The 27,689-nt window shown below is 40.1% G+C and overlaps 1 long non-coding RNA gene across 1 annotated transcript; it reads right to left on the bottom strand.

The window, feature by feature from the left end:
* LOC102160581 lies at positions 97–11,464 on the bottom strand. Its single transcript, XR_002339674.1, has 2 exons — positions 11,347–11,464; positions 97–249 (listed from the first exon to the last, which is right to left on the bottom strand). It is a non-coding gene; the product is annotated as an uncharacterized LOC102160581 (long non-coding RNA).

Genomic DNA, 27,689 nt, shown 5'->3' with positions numbered 1-27,689 from the left:
CTTCCATTTCTTGACTTATACATTGAATTCCTAAGGCGGCTAGAACAAATGACCACAAAATGGGTGGCATAAAACAACAGAAATTTATTTCCTTACATTTTTGGAGGCTAGAAGTTCAAAATCAAGTATCAGCAGGGCCATGCTCCCTCTGAAGGCTCTGGGAAAGACTCACTCCTTGTCTCTTCCTAGCTTTTGGTAGCTTCTTTGGTGATCCTTGGCTTATTGATGATGCATCCATCATCACATGGCCTTTAAATAGAACATCAGTCATTAGATTCAAGGCCCATCATCACTGAGTAAAGACTTTATCTGAACTTAGCTAATTACATGTGCGAAAACATTATTTCCAAATATGGTCTCATTCTGAGATTCCAGCTGGACATGAATTCTGGGGTTAGGGTTAGGAGCTACTTTGTTTCCCTTGCCTGAGCTTAAATGTTGCCATTGACCTAGAGCTTGGCCCTGCCTTTTCTAAATGCACTCTCTCCTGAGGGAATATCATCTATGGTTTTGAAATTCCACTGATGATTCCCAGATTCATGTTCCAGTCCTCACCTATCACCCAAATTCCAGCCACACATTGATAATAGTAGTTAACAATTACTGAATACTTTCCACATGCCAGGTCCCGTAATAAGCTCTTTATATATATTAAGTCATTTAATCTTTATGACAGACTTCCGGGTTGAGTACTCTTTTTATCCCCAGTTCATAGATGAAGATACTAGGTACAAAGAGTTAAGCAAATTTTGCAAGCCCACAAAGCAAGGAGGAGCCAGAATCGGACACTGGCTAAGCTGAGTCCAAAGCCTCCCCTCTTGACTACTATGTACTCTGACTTTCAAGCTCATATATTCACCTGCACAGCTGACATCCACACCTAGATATCTAGTAGGCATCTTAGACATGACCTAAATAAATGCTTGACTCCTGCCCCCCACTACCACCTTAATCTTTCCTTCCCTGTTTCCATATCTTAGCATATGGCACCATGAATACCCAGATGCTCAAATAAAAAATCTAGAAATCAAATTTGATTCTGCTCCTTCCCCATCCACACTAACCTGCATTCCCACTTCCAACAAATCCATCATTGAGCCTATTGTCTTAAGCTCTAGAATAAATGCCTGTTCCGTCCATTTCTCTCCATTTCCACTACCAGCCTTGTTCACACTGAGTTGTCATCATCTCACAAGTTACTGCAATTACTTTCTACCTGGTCTTTCCGCTTTGTCTTTTGTAATCTATCTGTAACTCAGCAGCTAAATGGGTTTTTGAAACATAAATCAGAATGACACACGCAAGTTTCAAAGCCTCCAAAGCATCCCCTGACATTTAGAATTAAATGCACACTATTGTTCTTTGTCTCCAGGCCCTGTTTGATCTGGCCCTCCTCACCTCTCTGCCCTTACTTCTACAACTCTCTTTCCTGCTTATTTGGCTCCAGTCACAGCCTCACCCATTTTTCCAGGCCTCTGTACTTCGTCATCTTCAAGCGAGAAAGGCTGTCACAAATTCTCCACCCTCACATCTTCTTCCCATTATGCAGGTCTCAGGACAGAGTCCTTTTCTGAACCCATAACTAATGTTATCCTCCAATAACTTTCTGTCACATTGTCCTATGTTTGTGCTTTAATAGCGTTTATCACTATTTGAAAATGCCTCGTGTATTTGTTTTATTTGAAACAGAGACCTTCTCTGTCTTATCTACGTTAATATTCCCAATGCCTAGAGTGGTGTCCAATACACAACAATTGCTTTGTAAACATATTTTTAATGGGAGAATGAATGAAAATAATTGAATATACAAGCATGGTTAATCCTAGAAGGGTATTCAGGTCATTTTTAAGGCATAGTTAGAAAGTAAGGAAGATGATAAATTATTAGAGAGGAGAAAGGGAATCTCTAGCAAAGAAAATAAGATACACAAATGATCCAATCTTTTTTTTTTTTGTCTTTTTAGGGCCGCACTCTAGCATATGGAGGTTCCCAGGCTAGGGGTCAAATTGGAGCTACAGCTGCCAGCCTGCCCCACAGCCACAGCAATGTGGGATCTGAGCCACATCTGCAACCTATGCCACAGCTCACGGCAATGCCAGATCCTTAACCTGCCAAGCGAGGCCAGGAATCAAACCTGCATCCTCATGGATACTAGACAGATTCATTTCCACTGAGCCACAAGATGGGAACTCCCCCAAAATGATCCAATCTTGAATAAGTAATAACAAACAGAGGCTAGTAACTATAATTCAAGTGATATGCAAAGTTGGTCAATACAGAAATAAAACTAATTTATTAGAGCAGGGAGTCATGATCATTTGTTTAACACTGAATGTCAACGTAGGGTGTTTAAATTCATTTATCCCTTCAACAGGTATTAATTGAGTTTCTGCTGGGTTCTAGGTATTGTTCTAGGTATTTTTATTATAATAATGAACAAGAGAGACATAATCTCTGCTTTCATAGTGTTTACAATCTAGTGGAAGATTGGCATCAAATAATAATATTCCATAAACATTTGGAATCGCCAAACTGCCGAAGGGGGTGCTGGTTAATATTTTGGTAACATTGATCAATGTGGTTTCTGTCCCCAGCATTTTCTGTTCCCCTTTGGCCCTTATTCATTTAGCTCATTATTCAGTATGTAATGACTCAGAAAAGGTATGACACAGCAGAACCCAATTTATAACTAATAGGAATTTGTCCCAGCTCTCGAGTTTCAAAATCCCAGTCTTCAGGAGGCAGAGAATATAACTCTGGCATGAAAATTGATTGGGAAAATACTTGATGAGTCAGAGCAAAGCTTCCTGGCCCAAAGACTAGCAGCATTTCCAGGCCGGAGAAGAGATCAGAAGGGAAGTGATTAAAGCTTAGGTGCTACTGGATCTCTGGGAAAGGAAGCCTCTGTCCTCTCTCATTGCCCTGGCCATGGCCCAGTGAATGACAGAACTCCAAGGTAGGTTTGTGGTGCATGAGAGCAGAGGAGACTGGTGCTTCCTTTCTAGGTGAAGCCTAGCTAGTTGATCAACTTCGGAGGAGAAATGGCTTTGTGATAGGTCTAGGAATTTGACCTTTAGAGCCTCACAGAGTCACCAGTGCTTCTCTTTGGTGTCGAAAAGCAAAGTGATCCAAGGCCGCAGAGGAGTAAAACTCCAAAGAAGCTTAGTATTTTTTGCTGATGGCAAGTCTGTCATTTTCCCAACAACAACCAATTCTCTCCTTCTCTGAGACCAACAGGGTGTCCAACAATTCAACTCAGTACTGATCCTAACTACCTGGAACTAGTACAGACCCACAAGTTAAGGGCTCAGTCCCACAAAAACACCCCTACTTTGCATGTCAGTCACAAATGGGATTCCCATGCTACTCGCACCTGCCCAGATGACTGCACATTTGGGAGTTCCCATGATCTCCCCTCCCCCAGGTTCAATAATTCACTAGAACAACTCATAGAACTCAGGAATGTAGTCTACTTACCATTTTATTATAAAGGATACAAATCAAAAACAGCTAAATGGGAGAGATGCGTGTAAGGCAAGGATGGGAGGAAAGGGTAAGGAGAGTTTCTCTGTCCTCCCTGGGTACACCAACCTCCCAGCACATGGAAGTATTTGTTCACCAACCTGGAAGATCCCTAAACCTTGCTTTTGTTTTTTCTTTTTCAGTCACACCTGTGGTATATGGAAGTTCCCAGGTCAAGGGCTGAATCCAAGCCAGAGGTGCCAACTTCACCAGAGATGCAGCAATGCTGGATCCTTGTGCTGGACCAGGGATCATACCAGTGCCTCCAAGGAGACAACCCAGATCATTAACCCACAGTGCCACAGTGGGAACTCCCCCAAACTCTGTTGTTCTAAAAATCTTAATCAATGTTTCATTATGTTGGAGAACTGCTCAGATTGTCAGTGTCGGAAAGTGAGACACATGAACACGGGGAGATCTCGACAAGGCTCCTTACTTCTGCAGAAGGGTGCGGGTACTCAAAAAGCGCAGGCAAAGAAGGAAAGACCCTCCCTCTTTACCCCTAACGCAGGTGATATACCTGTCCATTGGTCAGGTCAGGGTGCACATTCTTCTCAGTTGGCTAACTGAAACAAACTGTTGTTGGGAGAAGAGGTAAAGAGGAGGGGGTCGCAGGAGGGCATCTCAGCCAAAACGGAGCAAAATGGAGTAATCAAGATTTCCTTTGATAGAAAAGACATGTTAATTCTCACAATTACACAGGCATGATTGATAAAATCACTGGCCACTAGGGATTGAGCTTAATCTACAAGGTTGGAGGTATAACTGAAAGTTGCAATCCCCTAACCTTGTGTTTGTTTCCTCTGGTGACCAGCCCCCATCCTGAAGCTATATAGAAGCCAAGAATCATTTTACTAGCATAAATTCAGGTATGAAGGAAAGGGGCTTGCTATGAATAACAAAGACCTTCCTGTCAGAAATGCCTAGGGTTTTAGGAGCACTGTGCCAGGAACAGAGAACAAAATTTTCATTATATCACATACAGAAAATTTTCCAGGAGTTCCCGTCGTGGCGCAGTGGTTAACGAATCCGACTAGGAACCATGAGGTTGCGGGTCCGATCCCTGCCCTTGCCCAGTGGGTTAACGATCCAGCGTTGCCGTGAGCTATGGTGTAGGTCGCAGATGTGGCTCGGATCCCGCGTTGCTGTGGCTCTGGCGTAGGCTGGCGGCTACAGCTCCAATTCGACCCCTAGCCTGGGAGCCTCCATGTGCCGTGGGAGCAGCCCAAGAAATGGCGAAAAGACAAAAAAAAAAAAAAAAGAAAGAAAGAAAAGAAAAAGAATATTTTCCATAGCTCAGCATGGTACAGGAGCAGCAGAATGGATTGCCCCAGGCCTAAAGGATATATGGAAGGAGTAAGGCAGAACAGTACCTAGAAAGCCCTATAGATGAGAACCAGATGGTGACAGAAGAGGCCAGCATAGGCTGTTACTGAGAAATTGAGGGAACAAGCGACTTCACAGGAGACATCAGCTTGAATGGATGACAACCAAGGACCACACTTGCCCTTCTCTCATGGCACTAAATAATCTCCCTCATTGAATGGAGGCTCAAATTACTAATATTAGGAGTTACATTTTTTAAAAATAAGAGTTTTTGCAGATCTAAGTTTGCATATTGAGATCCACCTCTGCATTAAATAGGGCTGTAAAAACTCAATAACAACAACAAAAAACAAACAGCCCAATCAAAAACTGGGCAGAAAAATTAAATAGACATTTCTCCAAAGAAGACATACTGATGACCAAGAGGTACACGAAAAGATGCTCAACATTGCTAATTAGCAGAGAAATGCAAATCAAAACTATAATGAAGTACCATCTCACACTGGTCAGAATGGCCATCATTAAAAAGATGATACAAGAAAAGGAGTGGGTAACTATGCTGCACAGCAGAAATTGATACAACATTGTAAATCAACTATAGTTTAATTTAAAAATTAAAAAAAGAAGGAGTTCCCATTGTGGTACAGGGGAAATGAATTGGACTGGGAGCCTCGAGGTTGCAGGTTCCATCCCTGGCCTCACTCATTGGGTTGGGGATCTGGCATTGCCCTTGGCTGTGATGTAGTTTGAAGAAGCAGCTCGGATCTGGCATTGCTGTGGCTCTGGTGTAGGTCAGCGGCGGTAGCTCCGACTGGACCCCTAGCTTGGGGGCCTCCATATGTCGTGGGTGTGACCCTAAAAAGATAAAAAGACAAAAAAAAATTAAAAAAAGAAAGAAATGAATGCAAAAAGTCTTTTCCACTTACAAATAGAACAATGTAATTTTTATTTTGAATTTAGAGGCTTAAGGACAAAAAATGTTGCCAGCCATTTCAACAGACAAATATTATTGCCCACCATTAAGCCATCAGCCACTCCAACTGTGTCCAATGGTGTGCCCTGAAGGGAATTCAGGGTGGAGAAAAACAGGATACTGGCCCTAGTCAGTTAAGATGCATATCTAAAGGAGTTCTTGTGGTGGTGCAGAGGAAATGAATCTGACTGGAAACCATGACCTTTCAGATAGGTCCCTGGCCTCGCTCAGTGGGTTAAGGATCTGGCCTTGCCATGAGCTGCGGTGTAGGTCACAGATGCAGCTCAGATCTGGCATTGCTGTGGCTGTGGTGCAGGCTCCGATTCCACCACTAGCCTGGGGACCTCCATTTGCCACAGGTGTGGCCCCTTAAAAAAAAAAAAAGAAGAAAAAAAGATGCATATCTAAGGAATGATTTCAGTGAGCTCAGACTCCAGCATCCCTCCATACTTAGAAAGGCACTAAAGTCATTAACTTGAGAGTCTGAGATTTTTTTGAGATTAGCAGTAATCTTTTTTTGATGTTTGACAACTAGTTTTTGTTTTTGTTGTTTCCTAGCAAAACTCTTACATAGCCTGGCTCCTCCCTGACCTCTTCTGAGCACTTCCTGGGAGCTATCTGAGACGCTGTCTCCTGGGCTATAATCCTTAGCAAGTTTCCTGAATAAAACATAACTTGCAACTTTAAGGTTGTGAATTTTCCTTCAGTCAACAGGCTTAAGATGAACAGATTTTTGATCTTATAACCTGAAGAGGAGTACTAAATTGTAAAACAAAATTAATCATAGCTAATCTTTTCTGGACACAAACTGCCACGAAAAAAACCTGTATGGGCAGTACCCACTATAGCGAGTGCCTTGAAGGCAAAGAATATGATGCCATGAAAGAGACTCAGCGAAAGGGCTTAATTTCCAATTAGAGGTTCAAGGAAGGCCTCTCTAAGAAGGTGTCTTGTGAGCAGAAACTTCCTAAAAAGGGATAACCAGAGGAAGAAAAAGGAGAGGAGAGCTCCAGGCGGCATCCTGGAGAGAGCTTGGTGTGGTAGAGGAACTGAAGGAGTCCAGTGCATCCGGAACAAAATGAGTCAGAGGCAGAACAGCATAGATGGAGCAGGATAGAGAGGAGTTTGGGCTGGTCATACAGACCCTCAGAGGCCATGTTAAATCATCTAATATAAAAATATAAATAGGGTATAAATCCTTAAGTGTAATGGAAAACCACTGAGGATTTTAAGGAGAGAGCATAGGTGCTGAGTATGGACACTGCCCCACTCCATCAAATGCTGTTGGCCAAGTCTCTGGTGTGACACAACATTGTCTCTATGCAGGTGACACAAGCACATTAGGATTTTTTTTTTTTTCTTCTTTTTTGGCTGTCCTGCGACGTATGGAGTTCCCAGGCCAGGGATCAGATCCGAGCTATTACTGCAACCTAAGCCACAGCTGAGGCAACACTGTATCTTTAACTTACTGTGCCAGGCAGGGGATGGAACCGGTGTCCCAGTGCTCCCAAGATGCCGCTGATTCCATTGCACCAGAGTAGGAACTCCTCAAAACAAGATTCTTAAAAGAGCAAAGTGAGTGCTAGGCAGAGAAGATTTGTAGGGCCACAGTGGAAGCAGGGAGGTCATGTAAATGGCTAATGAAGTTTTCCATCAAGTGGCCTACCACAGTTTTTGTGACAGAGAAAAGCAGACAGACCATATTTGCTATTTCCAAGGTAGGCAGCAGAGGCACAGGTAGATTCCTAATTTAAGAGCAGCCGGATTTATTTATTTATTTATTATTTACTTATTTATTTGTCCTTTTTGTCTTTTTTTTTTTTTTTTTTGTCTTTTTGCCAGCAACGCAGGATCCGAGCCGCGTCTGCAACCTACACCACAGCTCACAGCAACGCCGGATCGTTAACCCACTGAGCAAGGGCAGGGACCAAACCCGCAACCTCATGGTTCCTAGTCAGATTCGTTAACCACCGCACCATGACGGGAACTCCAAGAGCAGCCGGATTTAAATGGTGCTTTAGAAAAATTAATCTTCTGGGAGCTGATTGCAATACATGCACTGGCTCATATAAGCTGATTGTGTGCACCTCTCCCCAATTCCTCATTCAGTGACACCCAGCTGATAGTCTGAAATCTGCTTTGGTGGGAGTATTTAAACCATGGAAATAGGCAAGTGGTACTAACAGAGCTTCTTTCTCCAGAAGGCTGGTTCTGATACATTTACTAGCACGCCACTCCCTCCAGCTCTTTTTGATATGCCAACAGTAGAATATTATTTAAAGAATCACTGAATAAGATATGGTATGAAGTTATGAAACATTCACAAGGCCGCTCTAGTTAACATGAAAGACATGACATGAGAGACAGTGGGAAGAAAAACGTCTGCAAGACTTGATGGTTTATAAATGGCAGCAATGGAAGAGAGGGGCAGATTGTATTTTCTCCCCTGGAATAAGGCATCATTTCCAGAGCACATCCCTTTGGTGAAGATAACAGAGAGAACATTTCACAGTTTGGTTCCCTGTCATATGTATTTTAAATGTTCCTGCTTCAGCTGTCAATGATTGCAAGTACCTTTTTAAAATTCCGCATTACTGTAGCACAGACTTCTGAATTCTATCACCATTTACTGGTGGAAATAAATGAATGGAACACTAATTGAATCCCAAACTCTCAGTCACTGAGCATAACTGTCTTGACAAAACAAAAGCTCTCCAGAGATATGAGAAGAACACGCTTTAAAACTCAAAAACATCTTGCATTTTGTGAATGTTGTGGAATCAAGCCAGCTTGTTTGGAGACTGACTCTAGCTTTAAATAGATATGTGAAGTTCACATAAGGGTTTTTAAAGGTCATTAGGAAAGGAACTAGAAGGAGATACTAAGGGATTGCTCCAAACATTTTTAAGCATGAAAATAAGTATTCTGTAGGAGTTCCTGCTGTGGTGCAATGGATCGGTGGCACCTCTGCAGCACCAGGATGCAGGTTCGATCCTGGCTCGGCACAGTACGTTAAGGGATCTGGCATTGCTACAGCTGCAGCATAGGTACCAACTGCAGCTCTGATCTGATCCCTGGCCCAGGAACTCCATATGCCATGGGCAGCCAAAAAGAAAAAAAAAAAAAGTATTCTGTAGAATTTAAAATTTATGTTCGAAGAATAATACTAAACACCTTTTATCATCAAGTCATTCATCTAGCATTTCAAAAGTACTAAATGTGTCAACCCCCGAATCAGTATTAAAAATATAACCACATAAAAACATACAAATATATAAAATACATTAAAAAATAAATTCAAAATGGATTAAAGACTTAAACATGAAGTATGAAACCACAAAACTCCTAAAAGAAAACATAGGTAGTATATTCTTTGACATCAGTCTTAGTAATATTTTTTTATATATGTCTCAGACAGGGGCAACAAAAACAAACTAATGGGACTACATAAAACTAAAACGCTTTTACACAGTGAAGGAAACTATCTACAAAATGATGAAAAGGCAGCCTAATGAATGGAAGAAGATATTTGCAAATGATATTTCTGATAAGGAGTTAGTATCTAAAATATATGAAGAACTCATACAACACACACACACACACAAAAAGCACCACAAACAACCCAATTTAAAAATGAGCAGAGGATTGAATAGACATTTTTCCAAAGAAGACATACGGAAGGCCAACATCACTCCATGATCAAGGAAATGCAAAATCAAACCACAATGAAACAATACCTCATACCTGTTAGAATGGCTATTACCAAAAAGACAACAAACAAGTGTTGGTGAGGAGGTGGAGAAAAGGGAACCCTCACACACTGTCAGTGGGAATGTAAATCGGTGCAACCACTATGGAAAACATTCGAAGATTTCTCAAAAAATTAAAAATAGAACCACTAACAATCTAGCAAATATTCTAAAAGATATATGTAACTGTTCTCAGCAGCATCTACAATAGCCAAGATATGGAAGCAAACAGATAAATGGGAGTTCCCATTATGGCTCAGTGGTTAACAAAACCAACTAGGATGCAAGGAGGACACGGGTCCGATCCCTGGCCTTGCTCAGTGGCTTAAGGATCTGGCATTGCCATGAGCTGTGGTGCAGGTTGCAGATGTGGCTCAGATCCTGAGTTGCTGTGGCTGTGGCTTGGCTGGCAGCTATAGATCCGATTCAGTCCCTAGCCTGGGAACCTCCATATGCTGCGGGTGCAGCCCTAAAAAGACAAAAGACAACAAAACAAACAAACAGATAAATGGGTAAAGAAGATGTGATACACATAAACATACACACAGCAGAACACTACTCAGCTATAAAGAAGAATGAAGTCTTGCCATTTGGAACAACATGGACAGATCCAGAGGGTATTATGCGAGGTAAAATAAGTCAGACAAAGACAAATACCATGCTCATTTATATGTAGAATATACAATACAAAACAAATGAACAAATATAACAAAGCAGAAACAGACTCATAGATACAGAGAACAGACAGGTAGTGTTCAGAGGGGAGGTAAGTGAAACAGGAGAGGAAAATTAAGAGATACAATCTTCCAGTAACAAAATAAATGAGTCACAGGGATGAAATGTTCAGGAATATAGCCAATAATAATGTAATATCTTTTTATAGTGACAGATGGTAACTAGACTTATCATGATTATCATTTTGTAATGTATAGACATTGAATCACTATACTGCATACCTGGAACTAACATAACTGCTGTGGATCAAGTATACTTCAAATACAAACTTATAGAAAAAGAGATCAAGTTGGTATTATCAGAGGTGGGGGTAGAATTGGATGAAGGTGGTCAAAAGGTAAAAACTTCCAGTTATAAGATAAATAAGTACTGGGGATAAAACGTATCATGTGATTAATGCAATTAACACTGCTGTATGTCATATATGAAAGTTTATGAGAGAGTAAATCCTAAGAGTTTTCATCACAAGGAAAAAATTTTTTTTTCTTTTTATTGTATCTACATGAGATGATGGATGTTCACTAAACTTATTATGGTAATAATTCCATGGTATATGCCACATACCTTAAACTTACACGCTGCTATACATCATTCATATTGCAATAAAAATGGGAAAAAATAAAGCAATAAAATAAAATGATAATAACTTCATTATTTTTTCATACTTTCAGCAAACTTTTGTTGAAGGCATTCTATGTGACAAGTAGTTCCCTAGATCCTAGAGACTATTTGAAAATGAATAAGACTACCTTGGTTTTATAAATGGTAATTGGGAGAGAAGGTAGAGTCATAAACAGATTAGAGTACAATGCGGACAATGCAGGAATTCAGTATTTAGAAGGTACTACGGAAGCCCAAGGAGGGCACACAACCCAGTGCTGGGTGAACAGAGGTAGGTTCTAAGGGAGATGACACTAAATTGAATCTTAATGGATAGAGGGAAATGTGTGTGTATGGAGAGAGAATTCCAGGCAGAGGGGAGAGCATGACAAAAGACACGGAAGTGAGAAATGCCAGAGTGATTCAGCTTTAGATCCTTACCTGAAAGGCAGACTGGAGCAAGCCAGGAGCCTGGAGACCTTCAAATCTTCAGTGGTATACCAAGGAGAGGGCAACTGAAGTGCTCCACCTCAGGTGCAGTCAAAAAGGGGTGCACTATCTGTGGGGTATTTTAAACCAATAATAAGAATGACTAAATTGCCAACAATTCTGAACAATAATAAAATACTCCTCTCTGTCAAGGTGGGCATCCCACTGAATGCACCATTTTATGTTCTTCCTAAAGACCTGGGACAAGGAAGTGACCTAATCTGCTTTCTTGACCTGTGAAGATAACAGAGACGCTAGCTGCAATAATAAGTAAGAGAATCTTCTGTTATATCCCCACTCTCGATCCCAGACAGATGAAGGGCACCTCCACTGAGCATCCTCAGAGCACCAAGCACTTTTCCTTAATAACCTTAGCAGTTTCTAATCATATCTACCAAATGAGAGAGAGAGAGAGAGAGAGAGAGGGGAGAGAAGTTTTCAGAAGATACATAGAGCTTGGGATAAGTTGAATTATTAGTAACCTGTGGAAGATCAAGAAGAGATATATAGCAACTGTACATTGATTTGGGGTTGGAACTGCAGATTCAGGAGTCATCAGCATAGAGGCGGTGGTTAAATCTTTGGGAGTGGAAGAGGTAACCTAGGAAAACAGTGGGCCAAAGACGGAACATCAGGAAACTGAGTATTTCAAGGGCAAAAGATGGAACAAAAGTCTAAGAAAGAGACAGTGAAAGCATGCTCAGAGGCCTAAGAATATGGATAGCATAAAATTGTGGCAAAACTTCCCAGGGTCAAAGGGAGGGAGAGTTTGAGAAAATGCCAGAGTTAAATATCAGTAAATGTCCTTGAGGAAAGAGGTCATAGCCATTGTACCTCTTTGTGTTGGGAGGTGGCTACAATGTTAAGAATGCAATGGCAGAAAACTGAAAGATCAGGGAATTACAGACTCTCATCTTATGGCTTAAGTAGATCTATGGTTCCCCTGCCCAAGTCCCACACTGAGCCCTGGAGGTGACAAGACCCCAGAGCTTACCCACAGCCCAGTGTGTAAGGGAGTAAAATGGACATGACCCAGTGTGGTTCAAGAGCCCAGTGAGCATCTCCTTTGCCTTTTAATTGGCATGTGCCCATTAAAGAGACTCACCAGACCAGAAAAGGGAGGGTCCTGGGTGGAAGATGACCAAAAACCAGGTGGGATGAAGAACATTTCAAAAGAGCTGAGGCCCAGAGATGCTTCACATGTGATTCAACATTACATAAGCCTGTACTCACCCTTTGCCTCCACTTAAATATTATCTCAGAAAAATTTACATTATCTAAGAATAAGTTTTTGTCACTGAGTATAAGAATAACACTAATCTGATTAGATTCACAATCCTTTACCATGAGAAGGAGGAAGGAAGAAGAGGAAGAGGAGGGGAAGAAGGAAAGGGAAGTTGAATCTATCTAAGTGGGAAAGAAAGAAAGATAAGGGAATTTAGAAAGCAAAATGTCAGTGTGAACTGTAGGAGAAAAAGTTTGAGGAGGGAGATAGAGGTGTAAATAAGAGGATCCAAAGCAATTCAGTGTGGGAAGAGAATGTGGAAGAGAGAAAAGGGGGGAGGAATGGGGTTATAAATAGCTTCTCTGTGAAGATTTTTGAGCAGTGAATATTAAAACTCAGATTTTTATTTATATTATTCTTAGCTGTTGGTACAGTATCACAAAGAATAAAGATCCAATGAGTCCAGGATTTACAAATTATTTTTTTTCTATAGCAAACATGTGAATTCCAGTTCACAAACTGATGTATGTAAGAAATGTGACTTTATCTGTAATTGAAGTCAGATTTTTACTTATTAAAAATAAGTTTTATGCAAATAAAAACAAAGGACTAGTCATTGGAATTTCTGCCCTCCTGGAGGAAAGACATCAATATTTTTATAAGCTTAACCTCATTCAGACAGAGTTGGAAGCTTTCAATCTACTATAATATAAACCAGACTTGAGAATAAATGATTGTAAATACAAAAACTGGTGGCCATTGATAAACACATGGAAATACCCAACTCTTTATTTGAGGATAAAGGAGAGATTCTGAGGAGAAATCCAAGCATTTGGAACAAAGGTGAGCTGATGGCTGACATTAGAAGTGAGACTTGATCTTTTAAAAAATGCATCAAAACATATCTAGTTTGGAGTTCCCATCATGGCGCAGTGGTTAAGGAACCCAACTAGGAGCCATGAGGCTGTGGGTTCAATCCCTGGCCTCGCTCAGTGGGTTAAGGATCTGGCATTGCTGTGAGCTGTGGCATAGATTGCAGATGTGGCTCAGATCCCACATTTCTGTGGCTGTGGTGTAGGCTGGTGGCTACAGCTCCCATTAGACCCCTAGCCTGGGAACCTCCATATGCTGCGGGTGCGGCCCTAGAGAAGACCAAAAAAAAAAAAAAAAAAAAAAAAATCCAGTTTCAAGTAGTCGCAAACAAAAGTCTTAAAACATACATCCACTAAATGAACAACTCAAGGTGGCAATAAAGGATTTTTAAAAAAATATTTGGCACTTAAATGGCAGAGATCCCTACATTCTTTTTTTTTTTTTTTTTTTTTAGCTGTACCTGTGGCATATGGAAGTTCCCAGGCTAGGGGTCAAATCAGAGCTGCAGCTGCCGGCTTACACCATAGCCATGGCAATGACAGATCCTTAACCCATTGAGCAAGGCCAGGGATTGAACCGATATCCTCAGGGAGACTGTGTCGGGCTCCTAACCCACTGAGCCACAGTGGGAACTCCAAGGATGGTTTTGATGAAAGCACTGATCTTTAGGAAAGCATAAATTTGCTTACACGGGAAGCTAAAGAAGGGAAAGAAAGAATAAGTGAATTTAATAAACAGAAAAAACTTACAGAAGATGAGAGAATGGGCTGCTCTTACTGTAGAAAAGAACATGGATGGGATCTTGGAAGTGTATATAATGAATGTATCTGACAATGGAGATCTCATAGAATTTCATAAATTTTCGTAGATTTCATTAACGCATTTCTAATAGAGGTGAGATTCACATAACATAAAATTCACCATTTTAACCATTTTAAAGGTTACTGTTCAGCAGCTCTCAACTATATTCACAGCATGGCCCAGCACATCTTTCACTGCAACAATAAACTTCTTCTTGTCTACAAGTGTTGGATTTTGATTTTTGTCCACACAACTTGAAAATAATGAGCCTTTACCTGAAGATTATAATCATGGGAAAAATGAATTTTCGCTTTCTCCTAAAGTAATTCTGATATTTCCTTTTAATTTCATTCCTATTAAGTGATCATTCCAAGCCTCAAGTGGAAGACAGAATTATCTTTTTTTTTTTTTTTTTTTTGTCTTTTTGCCTTTTCTAGGGCCGCTTCCCGCGGCATATGGAGGTTCCCAGGCTAGGGGTCTAATCGGAGCTGTAGCCGCCGGCCTACGCCAGAGCCACAGCAACGCGGGATCCAAGCCACGTCTGCAACCTACACCATAGCTCACGGCACTGCCGGATCCTTAACCCACTGAGCAAGGGCAAGGATCGAACCCGCAACCTCATGGCTCCTAGTCAGATTCGTTAACCACTGCGCCACGATGGGAACTCCAGAATTATAATTCATAGCATATCGCTTTATAACTGTAGATTATTTAAATGTGAATCTGAAAAGGAAATTGTTTCTACTTTATTCTATTAGGTAAGGTAATTACAGTATTTTTGTTGTTGTGGGCAAGCCCACTGAAATAATCCAGAAACACAGCAAAAATTTTGCCTTCTAAAATAATTTTTAATATTTTCTCTTTTAGTTTTGTTGCTATTAGTTAAGTGACATAAAAGTGCTCAAATGGAAGCATGATAGAATTATTATTCTCAGGGTAATGTTTTACAAATATACATTATATGTATGGGAGTTTTATTAGTAAATTGCTTCTACATTGCTCCATTTCTACATAAAGTATATTATTGTTTGATGTTGCTATTTAACAAGTCTCTTCTATTGATTCAGGAAAACACAATAGTTTTGTATCCTAAGGTATTCTTCAATGTTCTTTCCTTCAGTTTTTAGGCTTTCCTTCAGTTTTTAGGTAGTTATGTGATTACACAATTGCTCAAATGGAAGCTCAATAGAAGTATAATTTTTAAAATAGTGTTTATATGGGAAAAATAAAGATTTCAAGTAGAGGAAAAATAAATAAAATAGTGTTTATAAATTTATGTAAAAGTGAATGTCATTTTCTTCTATTTCTACACAGTATGAAGATAGTATTTCAATTGTTGGTGTTTAAAGTTCCCAATAACATGAACTGTGGTTGTGGTAAGAGCTCTACATAAGCAGTTATAACCCATAGAAACATCTGAAATTCAAAGTCCATTTCTGTATGACAGATGCTGTATTTACTCTAGTTAAAGAATAACAGGAGTTCTCTTGTGGCACAGCAGGTTAAGGATCCAGTGTTGTCACTGCAGCAGCTACGATCACTGCAGTGGTGTGGGTTTGATCCCTGGCCTAGGAACTTCCACATGCCACAGGTATGCACCCCTCCACCAAAAAAAAAAAAAAAAAAAAAAGACTAATATACTTATCAAAACAAATTTTAGTTTTAAAAAAACTGTCTTAAAATAACTTCCTCTTCTAGATGACTTATAAGAGGCAATCTAGGAAAAAGCTACATTCTTCCTTTTTTTTTTTTTTTTTTTTTTTTTGGCTACAGTGTTCAGTAGGATCTCAGTACTCAGGCCAGGGATTGAATCTGGGCCACAGCGGCAAACGCACCAAATCCTAACCACCAGACGGCCAGGGAACTCCCCAAAGCTACATTAACTTTCTTCTGTCAACCATGCTATATGAATCTTGGGAATCTGGGTTTTCTTTTAGCCATTACAACCTTACATTAATTAAAAACAAAATATACCTTTAAAATAAAGGGGAAGAAATCTGCCTCTAAACTGCTTTAAAGACTTACAGTGTACACTGACCATTAAGATTGGGATTTCCGTAGGGAGGAGACTTGGGAAAAGCAGGTAATAAACATGTCTGCACTCAGGTCCCATCTCTCACACATGCCTGCCCTTCTTCATGGACACCTTTGCCTCCCTTGTGCCAACTGGTAGTTTGTGTCACTGCAGGTACCCAACAAATGTTGAGTGAATTCAATTCATTTTGAACCCACAGATACTAGTTAAACTTTTTTTTAATGTTTTAAAGACTTAAAAACACCAACTACATCTCTCCCCATAAATGAATTACAAATGCAATAAGAGTTTTCTGAGCATTTGGAAGGGGTGCTTGAACTTTGCTCTTAAGTGACTTGATTTTTAAAATTTCCATGCCCAAGTTATGGATTATTTCAATTTGAATATGATAAAATTTGCAGAAATGCAAAGAATCTTCAAAAAATCATAATGAAGATATGATAGTATAGAATACTGGGGGAGGCATAATAAAGAGTTAAAAAGGATACTCTCTCCTCATGTATAGCACAGGAAACTATAGTCACTTGTGATGGAACATGTTGGAGGATAATTTGAGAAAAAAAATGTGTGTGTGGGTGTATATATATATATATATACACACATATGACTGGGTCACTTTCCTGTACAGCAGAAATTGACAGAACATTATAAATCAACTATAATCACAACATAAAAAACTTAAAAGGATAGTCTAAAGCTCTGCAGCCAATAGCCACCAGCCACATGTGGCTACTGAGCACTTGAAATATGGTTAGTATGAACTGAGATGTGCTCTCAGTACAAAATACAATGGATGTCACAGACTTAGTATGAAGAAAAGCATGTGATATATCCCATTAATTGTACATTAACTCATGTTGAAATGATGTTTTTGACATATTAGGTTGAATAAAAGTATTAAAATAGATATTTCTTGTCTTTTTTTTTTTTTGTCTTTTGAGGACCTCACCTGAAGCATATGGAGATTGTCAGGCTAAGGGTCAAAATGGAACTGTAGCTGCTGGCCTACATCATAACCATAGCAACATGGAATCTGAGCCACGTCTGTGCCCTACACCACAGCTCACAGCAACACTGGATCCTTAACCCACTGAGTGAGGCTAGGGATTGAACCCACATCCTCATGGATACTAGTTGGCTTTGTTAGCCACTGAGCCATGACAGGAACTTCTTTCCTGTCTTTTTTAATGTAACTACTGAAAATTTTAAATTATATATATGTGGCTTGAATTATAATTCTACCGGATAATGCTGCTCTAGAGTCAAACAACCTGGGTACAAATCTTCCACAAACCGTTGGTGTGACTTAAGCACTTCACCGTGTCTCAGTTTCCTTACCTGCACAATGGGTATAATGATTATACTTAACCTAGGTTAAAGGAGTTTCTCAGACATATTGCTATTGGAATGTGTCAGTGATTGATAACTTAAGAGTAAGGGAACTAGCAGAATGTTCAAAGAGTGAGCGAGGTCAGAGAACATAATTGGAAGTGGGGTATGATTGAGAAATGGACGGATCACTGGAGCAGCCTATTAAAACAAAACCAAAAAGCAACCAGGCAGCTAATTAGGTAATGTTTGAAGGATGATTTCTCATGGTCATAAAAGCATCATGTCCAAATCAGTCGATACAGAATAATCTTGGACAGAAGTTTGCACCATTCATTAGAAATAAAAATCAGGAGTTCCCATTGTGGCTCAGTGGACATGAACCCGACTAATATCTATGAGGATGAGGATTTGATCCCTGGCCTCACTCAGTGGGTTAAGGATCTGGCATTGCCACGAGCTGTGGTGTAGGTCACAGATACAGCTTGGCTCCCCATTGCTGTGGTAGTGGCATAGGCCAGCAGCTACAGTTCTGATTCGACCCCTAGCCTGGGACTTCCATATGCCACACCTCTGGCCCTAAGAAAAAAAAAAAAGAAAAATAGAAAAATCAGACATGACAGAAGATAATATGAGAAAAAGAATGTATATATATATGTATGATTGGGTCACTTTGCTTTGCAAAGAAATAGAAATTAACACAACATTGTAAATCAGTTATACTTTAATAAAAAAAAGGAAATAAAAATCAGTACATCTAAAAAGCAACGCTAATGATATTTCTGTGGCTGTTTACTGGAGTCCTAACGTTGCACTCTCCAGCCTTGCTGAGGAAGCAGAAATTGAGTTAAACCAAGGTTAGAGGAAGAATGCCAAGCAACAAATTGTGGTTTTAAACAGACAGCCACCACAGATTTTCTCAAACAATGTGCAAAATGCAGAATATATAGTTTGCTCTTTTGTTTTGGGACCAAAAAATCTAATCTGATATGCATAAGATTGTAATGAGAATTTAATTAAATAACCATCTAAGGTGCTCTCAAGAATAAATAATAGCTACTATCATTGTTATTAATTAGGAATGCTATTATAGGAAGGTAACAAAGAAAACAAGAGTTAAAGATTAGATTCATTATGCAGGAAGAGACTAGTAATAGTGACTCATGACAACATCAGAATTATTGAAATGTAATCAAATTCTGAGGGAGCAATTTTAAGAAAAAATTGAGAGAGATTTGTGTTAACCTAAAATATGAACTACTTGGAACTATTTAATCCTTCTCATGTATGTTAGGAACAGTGATAGAATAAAGTACATTTGCAGGTTGTAGAATTTAAAATTAGTGTAGGAGTTCCCATTGTGGCTCAGCTGTAGCAAACCTGACTAGTATTCATGAGGGTGCAGGTTCGATCCCTGGACTCACTCAGGGGGTTAAGGATCTGGTGTTGCCATGAGCTGTGGTGCAGGTCGCAGATGTGGCCCAGATCCCGGGTTGCTGTGGCTGTGGTGAAGGCCTGCAGCTGCAGCTCCAATTCGACCCCTACCCTGGGAACTTGGATATGTCACAGGTGCAACCTTAAAAATAAAATAAAAATAAAATAAAATAAGTGTAAATCCAAAGAGCTGAGATATTGATAGAGAGGAAGAAGAGAATATGAATAATTTGCTCACTGATAAAATGTGACTATTATTAAAGAATAGAGTGGATAAATGAATAATGAATTAACTAGAATGTGAAAGAGAGAAAAAGAGTAATATTGAGACCTGTCAGGAAGAGAATTAAGACCCTTAACTATCAGCATAGGAGATACTTTAGGAGTGGCTGTTTTGACTTTCGGGGAGGCCTTCTTCCTGAGAACTCTCCCCAACAGTCAGGGGCAGGCTCAGGCAGAACCTGATGCCTTAGGAAGAGATGGCTAGTCCAGAGATAGATATGTGACCTAAGTTATGCCAGTAAGATCTGATTCCAGGATTTGGGGATTTGAAGCTGAGTGATAGACTGGGAGTCAGAGTTATACTAATAGCAGTACTCTCCTAAGGATAAGGTCTGTGGATTTACTATGAAGGATCTTAAACTTGCTTTGGTACCTGGTTCAGCAACACTCAACTAATACCCTATGTCAGGTACTGTGCCCGTTTAATACTTTCCTTCTTCCCCACCTCCCACTTTTTTAGATCAAGGTAGCCTGATTTTCTGTTAGTTAAAATCATAGATAATATTTCAAAACAAATCACTTGAAGTAATATTTATACAGCATCACAAAAAAATGTACCACTTTGGTGTTATCAATGAAATTCTAAATACTAAATGTAAATTCCCTATGAAGTTTATTTCAGAATGAAAAATGAAGCTCCAGAAATATCAAGAAAGATAAACACAGAAGTGAGAGAAGTAATAAAAGCTATCAATAAAGAGGAAGAACAAGAGTTCCCATTGTGGCTCAGTGGTTAGCGAACCCAACTAGCATTCATGAGGACAGGGGCTCAATCTCTGGCCTCGTTCAGTGGGTTAAGGATCTGGCGTTGCCTTGAGCTCTGATGTAGGTCACACACTCGGCTCGGATCCCACTTTGCTGTGGCTGTGGTGTAGGCTGGCAGCTACAGCTCCGATTCGACCGCTAGCCTGGGAACCTCCATATGCCACAGGTGCGGCCCTAAAAGACAAAAAGATCAAAAAAAAAAAAAAAAAAAAAAAAAAGAACATGATTTTTCCATTTGGCTTTAGGACAAAGCATTACACCATCCTTACATTTCTAATCTTGAAAGTGAAAGACTGATGGAAACCATGGCACAAACAGGTCTACAGGCTGTCATTTGAGCACTACTGAGTTAAAACCTAGAGATTTACAATACAGAATTTAAAAAAATCTTTGGGTTATTCAATTGGCTCATTTTATAAACAGGGATTGATGTCAGGGGAAATTGATCACCTCAAGGTCAAAAGGATAATTTTAGACAAGGTTGCTTCTAGAATATCATCTAATGCTCTTTGGACATAAACACATTGCTAAAGAAATGTTTCCTGACAATTACAAGTATAATGACTAAAACAATGGTAGCCTATTCATTACAAACAGCTTACTGGTGATCAAAGCTTGCTTTGTCACGTTATAACAGTCTAGACATTTCACTAATATTTATTGAAGCTTGGAAAATATAAATTTATCCACTTATGAGTCACTGTGGATACAAAAAACAAATAAACGAAACTGCCCTCATAATGTGAAATACCACAACATAATAACAATTTGATGTTCTTGTTTAAGATTTCAAATTGAATGTGGATTAGGTAGCAGTGAGTTATGCTAAATTTTCATCGTGGTTCATTAGTCTAGAATTTGTGGGTAGAGACATTTGTAATCACCTCTCCTATGGCAGAATATATTGTCTTCTATGCACGTGAATTTAAATGTAAACAAGAAGCATTGGTTTTATAGTTAACGCTAAACATGGGTGACTGCCTGCAGGAATATTATATTGTATAACAATAATTTTTTTGAGGATAAATCCCATGTTAAATGTTCTTTAATTTTTAAATTTTTACTTTTTTTTTTTTTTTTTTTTGGTCTTTTTCAGGCCACACCCACGGCATATGGAGGTTCCCAGGCTAGGGGTGGAATCGGAGCTGTAGCTGCCAGCCTATGCCACAGCCACAGCAATGCTGGATCCAAGCAGCATCTGCAACCTACACCACAGCTCATGGCAAGGCAAGATCCTTAACCCATTGAGCGAGGCCAGGAATAGAATCCGTGTCTTCATGGATGCTAGTTGGGTTCACTAACTGCTGAGCCATGACAGGAACTTCAATTTTCAAATTTTATTTTATTTTTTATTTTTAGGGGCACACCTATAGCATATAGAGGTTCCCAGAATGGGGACTGAATTGGAGCTGCAGCTGCTGGCCTATGCCATAGCCACAGCAATGCCAGATCCAAGCTGCATCTCTGAACTACAAAGCAGCCTGCACATCCCTAAGCCACTGAGCAAGGCCAGGGATTGAACCCACATCCTCATGGATACTAGCCAGGGTTCTTAATCTGCTGAATCACAATGGGAACTCCCCATGTTAAATCTTTTTTTTTTTTTTTTGTCTTCTTAGGGCCACACTGGTGGCATAGGGAGATCCCCAGGCTAGGGGTCAAATTGGAGCTGTAGCTGCTGGCCACAGCCATAGCCACAGCAATTTAGGAGCCAAACTGCATCTGTGACCTACACCACAGCTCATGGCAATGTCAGGTCCTTAACTCACTGATAGAGGACACGGATCAAAACTTTGTCCTCATGGATCCTAGTCAGATTCGTTTCTGCTGAGCCATGATGGGAACTCCCTTAAATGTTCTTAATCCAATGAAAAAATTAAACCTATGTTTTATATACATTTTGTTTTCACATCAAAAATTTTAAAAATCACTTTCTTCCTAATTATAAAAGTAATACAGAGATTTCCTGTTCTGGGATGAAACAGAGTAGTTGCATTTTTTCCCCCAATCCTTCAGACAAGTACAGCTAAAAACCCTAGACAGAATTATAAAACAAATATAAAAAGGTTGGAAGGTGGACAGAAGGCAGATTGGCTAGCTACCTAGAAAGACAAGGCAGTGAATTCTCAGGGTTCTTTATTTTTTCTTTCTTTCTTGGGCCACACCTGCAGCACATGGAGGTTCCCAGGGTAGGGGTCCAATCGAAGCTACAGCCACCTGCCACAGCCACAGCCACAGCAACTTCGGATCTGAGCCGAGTCTGCCACCTACACCACAGTTCATGGCAATGCCAGATCCTTAACCCACTAAGCGAATCCAGGGATCGAACCTGTGTCTTCATGGATACTAGTCAGATTCGTTTCTGCTGAGCCACAATGGGAACACCTCTTCAGGGGAAAGCTCTAAAGGCAGTCCCCCACTACTACAAATTACACAGTCGAGTTTCCTTCATTTGGGGAAATTGCAGGAGGGGGTCAGCACATCCGGAGTGCAATGGATAAGCCTCGCCCTGGGAAACCACCTTCATGATCATGGTATCTTCCCTGCCAGGTAAGTATTGAGTTTTCTTTTTAATTCATATTTCTTGGACTACACGCCGGAGACACAACCTAAAAACACCCATGGCCTCAGACGAAAAAGCCTCCAAATCCCACTCTCTCTAGACAAAAAACCAGGAAAGCCATAACCTCGCAAGGAAGAAAACATTTAGTTAATGACCACTTGTGCAGAAAAAAATTTAACATGAGAGGCCCAAGGCTTTTCTCTGTAGAAAGTCCTTTTTTCAAGGTTGGCCTTTGGCTGGCATCTGGGAACTTCACTGATAGCTGCCTACACTATTAAACCTTCCCTAAATGAGAAGAGTGTCTCACTGTGCCTAGACTGTTCATGCAAACCATGTGGTTTATGCTGCTCACTTGCTTTCCTTCTGGGAGCCTGGAATTGGCATTACGCAGTGAGTACCTATACCACCAGCTCTCCAACAACCATGGGTATTGAATCTCTAACGAGCTTCCAAGGGAGACAACACTTCATACCTGGTACCAGTCACAACTCACTGATGAACAAATTAAGCATATCCCAGGCCATTCCACCGAGAGAGTACTCTTAGAATCTGGTGCCTGGTTTCCTCCGGACTTCATTCCATAAAGCTTTTCCTTTTGTTGATTTTGTTTTGTAAGCTTCTGTTGTAAATCTCAACTGTGAACACAAACAATAAATTGAGTCCTGTGGGTCCTTCTGGGCATCATGGAACAAAGGAATGTTCTTAGAGACCTTTGATACATTGTTATACTCCAACCAAACATCACAGGAAGAGCAGGGGTTCCTCCATCACCTCTGTCAGCAACAGCCCAGTGGGAAGCCTAGACTTTCACTCCTGCCAGACTATAATGAGGTACTCCAACCCCTCCGCTTCCAGGGTGGTATCGGAGAAGACTGAGTGGGAAGCCAGAACTTTTACCATCTTCCAGTGGAGGTCATGTGGGGAGTAGTGATGAAGCCTCCCTCCCCTGCCATCTAGGTTGGTATCAGCAGAGGCTGGTGAAGAACCAGAACCCCAACCCCTGCACAAGAGGAATAGGGTGCTCTTTCCTGCTCATATGGGGTGGGGTGTCAAAAGAGGCCTAATGAGCAAACTAGACTATACCCAACCTGGGAAAGTATTTGAAAATTTCCCAAAGGGGCAAAAGACATAAACCCACAGAACAAAAAACACTTGAGTAAATCTCAAACAGAATAAACCTAAGTAAATCTCCACCAAGACACAGCATAGATAAACTTCTGAAAACTAAAGACAAAGGAAAAAAATCTTGAAAGCTGCAAGAAAGAAACAACAGGTTATAAACAACAGGAAAAACAATTCAAATGACAGTATACTTCTCCTCTGAAATGGTGGAGGCCAGAAAGAAGTCACACATTTTTTAAGTAACAAAAGAAAAGAGCTGTCAATTATGATTCTATAACCACCAAAAAACCCAATGGACCAACCAAACGCACAAAAAAACCAGATTCCACAACCAGTGAAAATATGCTTTAGTAATAAAGGGAAATCAAGACATTCTCAAATGAAGGAAAAGACCTATCCTAAGAAAATGATTAAAAGAAGCCGTCTAAACAAAAAGGAATTTCCAGACATTAGGAAGGAAAAAAGGACAATGGAAAGAATAAAAATATGGGTAACGGCATTCCCGTTGTGGCTCAGAGGTTAACGAAACCGACTAGGAACCATGAGGCTGTGTGTTCAATCCCTGGCCTCACTCAGTGGATTAAGGATCTGGCGTTGCGGTGAGCTGTGGTGTACGTCGCAGACGTGGTTCGTGGTTCGGATCCTGAGTTGCAGTGGCTGTGGCGTAGGCTAGTGGCTACAGCTCCAACTAGACCCCTAGCCTGGGAACCTCCATATGTTTGGGTGCAGGCCTAGGAAAAAAAAAAGTTAAAAAAAAATATGAGTAACAACAACAAACTTACCTTCTCCGTGAAATTTCTAGGTTATATTTCATGATTGAAGCAAAAATTTTAACATCGTTTAATATGGTTGTCAATGTATATAAACTAGGGAGAGAACAGGAGAATAGGGATAAGTTTTTGCACTTTGCATGGACTAGTAAAATATCATCACCAATAGACTTATAAGTCATGTATATATAATGCCATTATTACAGCAACCATTAAAACATTTATACAAAAAGATACACTTTAAAACAATACAGACAAATCAAAATGGAATTCTAAAATCACATTCAAGTAACCAACAGAAAGACAGGAAAACAGAAAACCCAAACCCAGAATATAATAAAATGGCAGACTGAAGCCTTAGAGTATCAATAATTACGTTACATAAAAACAGTCTTTTTTGAAGTTGCCATCGAGGCAAAGTGGAAATGAATCTGACTAGGAACCATGAGGTTGTGGGTTTGATCCCTGGCCTCTCTCAGTGGCTTAAGGATCCGGCGTTGCCATGAGCTGTGGTGGAGGTTGCAGACACAGCTCAGATTTGGCGTTGCTGTGGCTCTGGCATAGATCAGCAGCAACAGCTCCGATTAGACCCCTAGCCTGGGAACCTCCATATGCCACGGGTGCGGCCCTAAAAGGACAAAAGGCAAAGAAAGAAGAAAGAAGAAAACTCTAAGAAATCTATGATAAAACTAGTAAAACCAAAAGAAAAACAAATGGAAACAGCTAAATGTCCAGTAGGTGAGTGGTTAGACAAATTGTGATAAATCCTTGAAGAGATCTCATGGGCATTATGCTGAGTGAAAAAGGCCAATCTCAAAAGGCATATAGTGTACAACTCCACTTATATAACATCTGGAAAAGATACCATCATAGAGATGGAAAACAGATTAGTGACCAAGGGTTAGGAATGGTGACAGAAACGGGAGTGGATGTGAATATAAAAGAGACAGCACAAGAGAGATCTCTGAGGTGATGGAAGAGTTCTGTATCTTGACCTCAGTGGTGCCTGTATGAATCTACATGTGACAAAATGCCACAGAACTATATGCACAAATGTCCCAATGTCAGTGTCCTGGTTTTGACATTATACTGCAATTACATAAGATGTCATTATTAGAAAAAACTGGGTAAAGGGTACACATGGTCTCTTTTTGCAACCTCCTGTAAATCTATAATTATTTTAAAATATCATGTATAAATGATATACATATATGCATATATGTCTAACACAGGAAAGATTTTCAATAATAGGCATAAAAATTAACAGGGTAAGGATATGCTTTACTATTTTTTATAAGAAAGAAAAATAGTGCAGACATTGTAAAAAATTCAAATATAGAAAAATATAAACAAGGTGAAACTCATCCGCTCTATGATGCCATCAAGAGATAATTTCATTTGTTAACAAATACCTATGAGTTCATCCTATGGTCCCAAGACCTTTAATACTTTGTTATGTATTTCAGAACTCTTCAGAGCATTCGGTCATATACAAATTATAATTCTTATAATCACTGACATGTATAATATGTATTATTACATAACACACTCTCATTATTGACATTCTATTCATTCATTATTCATCCATTTGCAAATATTTACTGAGTACCTGCTTTAGCTAACGTCACGCTAGGCTCTGAGATTACAGAGGTAAACAGGGCAGACATGGTCTGTTCCCACAACGAAGCTTATAGTATGGTAAGAGACTATCACTAAAGAAATTGTCTGAAAGAAATACACAATTATAGATTATGTCAAGTTTAGACAAATGCAAACAGTGCTTTGAAATGGCCAATTATGAAAAGAAAGGATAGTAGCTATGATGGCAAGATACCATGGCATATTTATCATTGATGGAAATGAGCCAGCAGAGAGAGAGAGGTTAAAAGTACAAGAGCAAGAGAGCAATACTGGATTTATAGAAAGCTTCCTGGGAGGGAAGGAGCCAGAGCACAAGTTTATACTTGTGGTGGCTTCAGGTAGAAGGAAACTGCCATATTAAAAACAAGCAAAAGATGGGAGGACAAGTACATATGTAACTTAGTTTGTAGATTTGGAGGACTGAAGTCCAGGCATCCTCTTTGAGAGTTTCTATTTTCCTAGCAAAATATGAGGCAATGTCGTCTGCCAAGAGCAAGAATGTAAACTGGAAGATCTGAGGTGGGAAGAGATTTGAGGTTTTAAGCAGTCATTTGTGAAAGCAGGTTGAACACAGAAAGGCAGGAGTACATTTGCCAGGGTGAGTTAAGGGCCTGTAGAGTCTATTCTATGGGGCAGATTCTAACCATTTTCAGCTCACTGATTGCAGTCACAGGGGAAAGGGGGGAAAAACAGTAGAAGAGAGAAACAAAGTGCCACAGTGTACTAAAAGAAAAAAAAAATTAGAAAGAGGACTGTTTTTCAACTGGAAGGAGAGGAAGAAAGTGGCCTGAGAGAGAAAAGGGATGGAAGAAAACAGGTCAGGGGAAGATGGAGAAACAAGCAGGGTGGTGGTAGATTTCTGGCTGGGGTGCAGGAATGTCCTTCTGTCTTTCAATGCAAACATGGTCACAGTGACGTCAGCAGTTTATCATTTGACTTGGTGAAATTGCTCCACAATTCTTTTAATCCCTTAGATGTGACAACCTATCAAAACATTACCAAGGAATTCCCAGGCACTTTTAGTGGCTGCAGAGGAGTATGAGGCACAAGTATATCAACCTCCACACATTAAGAAGGGAGGCTCTAGGGGAGTTCCCGTCGTGGCTCAGTGGTTAATGAATCCGACTAAGAACTGTGAGGTTTCGGGTTTGATCCCTGGCCTTGCTCAGTGGGTTAAGTATCTGGCATTGCCATGAGCTGTGGTTTAGGTCGAAGCTGAGGCTCGGATCCCACCTTGATGTGGTGTAAACCAGTGGCTACAGCTCAGATTAGAGCCTTAGCCTGGGAACCTCCATATGCCTCAGGTGCAGCCCTAAAAGGACAAAAGACAAAAAAAAAAAAAAAAAAGAAGGTTGGCTCTAGTGAGCAACAAGATGCAGACATCAAATTTTTCTCTTCTTATAGGCAGTTGTGAGTTGCTGTGAGTGCTTTTTAAAGTCCACTTTTTTTTTTTTT

Source organism: Sus scrofa, chromosome 16 (assembly GCF_000003025.6).
Source record: "Sus scrofa isolate TJ Tabasco breed Duroc chromosome 16, Sscrofa11.1, whole genome shotgun sequence".
NCBI lineage: Eukaryota > Metazoa > Chordata > Mammalia > Artiodactyla > Suidae > Sus > Sus scrofa.
This window is presented reverse-complemented; position numbering and strand designations above follow the sequence as displayed.